Here is a 6383-nt window from a genome sequence, read left to right as displayed (position 1 = left end):
GACAAATTTCCCAACGCGATTTCTCTTGTTTACTTCAAATCTCGAAAATGCTTGTTTGGCTTGGAAATCTGGGCGGAAGAGCCAACGGAACAAGTCTATAAAATCGAAAAATTCCCACCACTTTCTTATCACTTCACCTGTGGAGGAAATTCCTGTCACTAACCTCCCACAATATGGTTTTTGTGTGCGACAACAGGTGTAAAATTCGGCCACGTTTGTCGGATCAAACGCCAATATTAGTAGTTCTAGGCGTGTTTGTGTCGGCATTCGGATCAAAGGCGGCGGATTTACCTATTCATACCTGGCCGATCGATTCGGATTTTTCCTTGAAAAGTCACCGATATTTTATCGATCGTTTGCACGACCGAAAATAATCGCTAATCTCCACTTTGCCTTCGATTCACACACGATTCCACGTCGGTGGTATCGATTTCCCACTTTTCCTTGCGTAATTAATTAAATGGCCGTGTCGAAAATTTGACGTAATTTTTCCATGAAAGAACGTGCAATTAATTTCGAATTAAATGGATATTCTTGTGTCGTTTCTAAATCAGATAGTGGCTCGAAATTGTATCTAACTGTACTCATTATTTTAACGAGACACACAACGATAAATTGTTTTTAATTTTCGGGCGTGAGATTTTTACTAAGTGTTTCGATTTCGAGTGCAAACATGCACGAACCGAATTATTGCACTGATACAATGGAAACGGTGGGAACATGCTTTATTATTATATTTTAAACGACAAGCTCTCGTTATTCTCTTTATTAGTTACAACGACATTATTTTGTTAATTATACCGAATTTTAAAACAATAAAACGTAACAGGAAGCCTAACGACCTGTCGAAAAGTTCAATCTGGAGGCTTTTGACCCAACCGCGAATTCCATCGTTTTGCACAATATTTTCTTATAATTTTTTTTATCTATTCGATTATTATTCATCATCAATCACCAACCTACGTCTAAATAAAAAATGTAATTAGTAGATACATATTGTAATTTTTTTTCCAATAATATGAAAGAGAACATGCTAGCATTTAAATTTTTTGGAAATTTAAATTAATTATTTAAGATGAGGGAAAATTTGTTCTATAGATTAGTGTTTCACAAAAATCAAGAAAAGTTCTTGTTCTTGTTCTTGTCTCGGTCAAGATAACAGCTGAGTTAATTATTTCAAGTCAGGACAAGAAACTGCCATCAAGAATTAAAAAAATCTCAAGAAATCTTAAATTCTTGACTCTTTCTAAATTTGTGAGTTGTGGTTTTAACCCTGTTGTTTATTCCTAAAAAGGCTATTTCAGAAAAATTATGTTTAAACCTTGTAATTTTCCTTTAGTTTGCAAAAAAATAGTCATCTGACGTTTCGTACGCGAATTGTCAAACAATTGTCAAAACTGCCTTATACAGGAGAAGAACCAAAATTTTTGACAGTGCCGGAGAATCAAAAATCTAAAAAAAAGGATTGAATGTGTAGCTGAAAATTGACAGTGCAAAATAAATGTAAAAAAATTAGAATGAAGCGGGTTTTTTCGAAAAACCTAAAAAAATTGATGCAAAAAATAGTCTTGGATGTCTAAGGTGAGCAAAAGTATAGAAAAAGGAAAAAATAAAAACAGAAATATTCCTTCTAAAAACTATTTGCACGGTACTAGGAATTTAATTTAACAATATTAAATTAAATTAAAATCATTTTAGAATAGTGAAGATTAGGGTTAAGTTCATAGTTTTAGCAATAGTCATAGTTAAATCTGTTGCTCAGAAAAATGTTCTCGAATCAGTTCTGATAAAGTATATGTTTGTAACATACTGGAGTGAGTTAGAGAGAGTTTACTAGCATTAAAATTTTTTGAAAATTTAAATTAATTATTTAAGATGAGGTAAAATTTGTTCTATAGATTAATGTTTGACGAAAATCAAGAAAAGTTCTTGTTCTTGTCTCGGTCAAGACAACAGCTGAGTTAATTATTTCAAGTCAGGACAAGAAACTGCCATCAAGAATTAAAAAAATCTCAAAAAATCTTAAATTCTTGACTCTTTCTAAATTTGTGAGTTGTGGTTTTAACCCTGTTGTTTATTCCTAAAAAGGCTATTTCAGAAAAATTATGTTTAAAAACCTGTAATTTTCCTTTAATTTGCAAAAAAATAGTTTTTGACATTGTATTAGTTTAAACTGATATTATATTATAGTATCCACTCGTCAATTGATTTTCGCCAAATATCCACTTTTATTTTTCTTATAGGTACAAAACATTCAGATTTAATTTATATTTACCTTCATTATCGGGATAATTATTAATTCATTTTGTCAATCTTGAGAAAAAATCTTCTATTTTTGCATTAGTTGTTACAAATCTACCAACTGTATTTTATTTTGTTATTAAGGAAATTGAAAATAACTACTAAAAAGACACTTTTAAATGTTCTGGTTTCAATTTCAGTTTCAGTGACTGCAACCCTTTCAGTATAAACAGTTATTGATATTACAATTTTGATACAAATACGTCATCCTAACTTAAAATTCCGTTTGTTTATTTTGGTTAGTTTTTCTTTCAAACTTTACACGTTTTCGGTTTTTTATTGCTTTGGAATCTTTGGCTTAACTTTATTACCAATCGATTAAAATAAAAATCTCGATAATCGTTTAGCATTTCTCAATAAAAGTGAAAAACCCACTTCCGTTTGTGTTAATCCCAATGATCTGAGAGAATGTGTAGATGCAGCGTGAAGAGAGAGACGTTGTTCACTACACTAACATGAGATAGCGAATGCGATCAGCTGGGTTTGGTCAAAACACGGTAGTTTGACAGCTAGGTAACTGATTTTGTATGCGCTGGGAGCTTTTCGTTTTACCACGTTTTACAAGATTTTGATTATCGTACTTGCGTTTCGACTTGTGTTTTGTGTTCTTGTGTACGAAATGCCTGCTACTTGTGCAGCATATGGCTGTACAAACCGCCATAAAAAAGGGGGGAACATTTCTTTTCACAGGTAAGTTGTGCCACAGATTCAGGTTAAGCGGCACCGATTGCTGCAATTAACTTATATTACACTATGCTATGGATATACCACTGTATAACAAACATATAAAATCAAATTAACCTCCGTAGTTTTCCAAATGATGAAAGTTTGCGACAAAAATGGGTAATTGCCATGAAAAGGGAACATTTCGAACCGTCAAAATATTCGAAGCTGTGTTCAGATCATTTCAAAAAGGAAGACTTTGTTTTTACTTTTGGCTAAAAAACATTAAAATTGGGCACAGTGCCTACGATTTTTAATTTTCCATCGCATTTATTAAAGAAGGAACCCAAGGAACGCTCCACTAGGCTCCGAAACTTTGAAAATGATGGTAATTCTGTTGAGACATTGGTTGAGACGGTTGTGACCAATGTTGTGACAGAATCAGAAACTGGCGCATCTGAAGTATCTGTGACTAGGTGAACTAAAAATATATTTTTAACAGAAGTTAATAAAACAAATTTCAGTTCTTCCACTTCCCATCAAGAGCAGCAGCCATCAACCTCCACGGTACCTTCTGCAGATGTTTTTTTAATCTGCAGAGCTGCCGAAAATCTATTCAGAAATTATGAGATGATCTCATCAGGAAACGTTATTTTACGGCTAATATATTTAACAAAAAAACAACTGAAAATTTGTGAATTATTTGTTAAACTAAATGACCACATTCTGGATCAAGATCCTCTGAACAATCATTTGTTGCAACTTGTAAATTTAATTTTAAAAACTTTTTTTACGATTCGGTTGCACCACAAAAATATGTCAATCAATGAAACCAAAGAAAGAATTCGGCACAAATATTCAAAATTAATTTTATTTAAAAATCAATGAAAGCCGTTTACTTTGCGTTTTTTCTCCTTGTTGTAATCTTTAAACTGTTTATGCCGCAATAATAAAATTTTAAATTAGAATTCACGTTTTTGTTTTATTTAAATAGTTTTAAAGCTAGAAGTGCTTAGTTTTATTTGTACTATTAACATCTACCAATAATACATGAATTAATAAATCATTCGTTGTGTATAAAGCGTTTTTTTTTTCAATTTTGTACGTGTTGCCAATGCAACGCAATGAGAAATTGACCAAACCCACGTGATCTCATTATTGCGTTCTCCGTCTTTGTTGTGAATTTCCCCATCATGTTATCTCTCTCACATGTTGAAGTCAATGTTCAGTTAAGCCGAGATACGCAACGCTTCATCTATACAATTCTAACGTCATTGGTTAATCCAAAGAACCTGAATTGGCTGTTTGCTCCTTAACTGGCACCAACTCAAACAGCAAGTCAAACAAATCGCACCCTTGTGCAGTTCTCCATCAATACGTCCGTCATTCCCAGAAGTTTTAATTTCCGACGACAATGACATCGATTTTTTTGTTCGATTATTTTCGAATGATTACGATTTATCACGGCTAAAATTGACTAATAACTCCAATCTATGGCAGACGGCCATCGAATCCTTTACCGTCGTTTGTGTCTTGCCGCCGAGGAAGTGGCCTGCTGCGATTCCTTTTCACTCAAGTTCAATAAAAACTTTCCAGCTACTGCGATCGAGCAAGCTGTGCTGGGATTCAATCTTTCAATAGTTTTTTTTTTTTTTAATTTGAGTGAATTTCTCACTCGGAATGCGTCCGATTGTTTTTGGTAACCAGACGTGAGTTATTTTCGATTTAATTTACAATTTCCGATCTAATAAGAATATAATAAATCTACCCAACGCGGGCGAATTTAAGCGTATAATTTACGAACGCTGCAACATTAAATCATTGAGCTAAAATTAATAGAATCAAGCGACAAATCGATTCGCACGTAAAAAATCAATTGGATTATGAGCAATTGAATTAATTCGAAGAAACAAGTTCGATTAGAGTCAGTGCAAATCTAATTTGTAATCGTTGGTCGACTGTCCGGATCGATTTCCTAATTCTGTGAGTCGGTAAACAAGGAAACCATAACGAGCTAATGCAGCTCACTAAATTAACGTGAATATAGTGGCAAGTCAAAGACATTACTCGTTGAGTTAAAACTGTATCAATTTATAACCTCAAAATGGTGCCAAATCGCTCGTATGTCGCGGAATAGTTTGAATTTCGGATTATTTAATGAATCTTTCGGCAATTTTCTACGATTTATGGATTCGACGATGGATTTAAAATCCAACTATCCTGATTCATTTCGGATTAGTTTTGAGCGCACTTTCGATATTTAACAGCCAGTTGTTTGAAAAAATTATATATGTTCACAGCCAAAAAAAACTTTTTAACTTATTGAAATTTAACTTATTTAACTTCTAAAGATTTTCGTTCAAGAAAAAAAAATTCACCAAGAATGTACACATATATTGATGATGTTAGAAATGTTATCACAAAGTGGTGCCCTCTATTGAAGCTTGAAAAAACAGAAAATAAAAATACTTATAAACTTGGAGGTTGGTACTTTTATAGATTTGAGTTAAACTTCATCTCAAAGAGCAGAAGACATTTGATAAAGTATGAAGAAAATGGATTAGTTCTAAAATAAAAAAGACAAAAAGACAAAAAAAAACAAAGAAAACCCTCGGGTATCATTTTATCACATAAAACCATCAATGTTTAGTTCTCTTTCTGATCAGTGGCATAACTGTTATACCTGATAGGTAAGTTGTAAGCAATTCAACTGTAAATGTTCTTTTAAACTTCTTGATAATATTTTGTATCGGTATCGCTTAATATTTATTTATTTAACAAGTTTGAGTGTAAATCGGACGTTTTATCACACGAGTGAAATAAATGAACCGATTTACACGAAAACGAGTTGAATACAACATTTTATTCTACGAATTGGACTCAACATGATTTAAAATTGCTTTAAATCTGTTAAAAATCATCTGACGTTTTGTACAAGAATTGTCAAACAATTGTCAAACAATTGTCAAAACTGCCTTATACAGGAGAAAAACCAAAAATTTTGACAGTGTCGGAGAATAAAAAATCTAAAAATAGGATTGAATGTATAGCTGAAAATTGAGAGTGAAAAATAAATGTAAAAAAATTAGAATTAAGCGGATTTTTTCGAAAAACCTACAAAAATTGATGCAAAAAATAGTCTTGGATGTCTAAGGTGAGCAAAAGTATAGAATAAGGAGAAAATAAAAACAGAAATATTCCTTCTAAAAACTATTTGCACGGTACTAGGAATTTAATTTAACAATATTAAATTAAATCAAAATCATTTTAGAATAGTGAGGATTAGTGTTAAGTTCATAGTTTTCGCAATAGTAATAGTTAAATCTTTTGCTCAGAAAAATGTTCTCGAATCAGTTCTGATAAAGTATATGTTTGTAACATACTGGAGTGAATTAGAAAGAGTTTAGAGAAAGAATATT

The 6383-nt window shown here is 32.1% G+C and overlaps 1 long non-coding RNA gene across 1 annotated transcript; it reads left to right on the top strand.

Moving 5' to 3' along the window:
- The first annotated feature begins 2699 nt into the window (after positions 1–2699).
- On the top strand, positions 2700–3936 carry LOC103313653 (uncharacterized). The gene is made up of 3 exons (XR_010335212.1): positions 2700–2991; positions 3111–3440; positions 3489–3936. It is a non-coding gene; the product is annotated as an uncharacterized LOC103313653 (long non-coding RNA).
- The last annotated feature ends 2447 nt before the right edge of the window (positions 3937–6383 follow it).

Source organism: Tribolium castaneum, chromosome 8 (assembly GCF_031307605.1).
Source record: "Tribolium castaneum strain GA2 chromosome 8, icTriCast1.1, whole genome shotgun sequence".
Taxonomy (NCBI): Eukaryota; Metazoa; Arthropoda; class Insecta; order Coleoptera; family Tenebrionidae; genus Tribolium; species Tribolium castaneum.
This window is presented reverse-complemented; position numbering and strand designations above follow the sequence as displayed.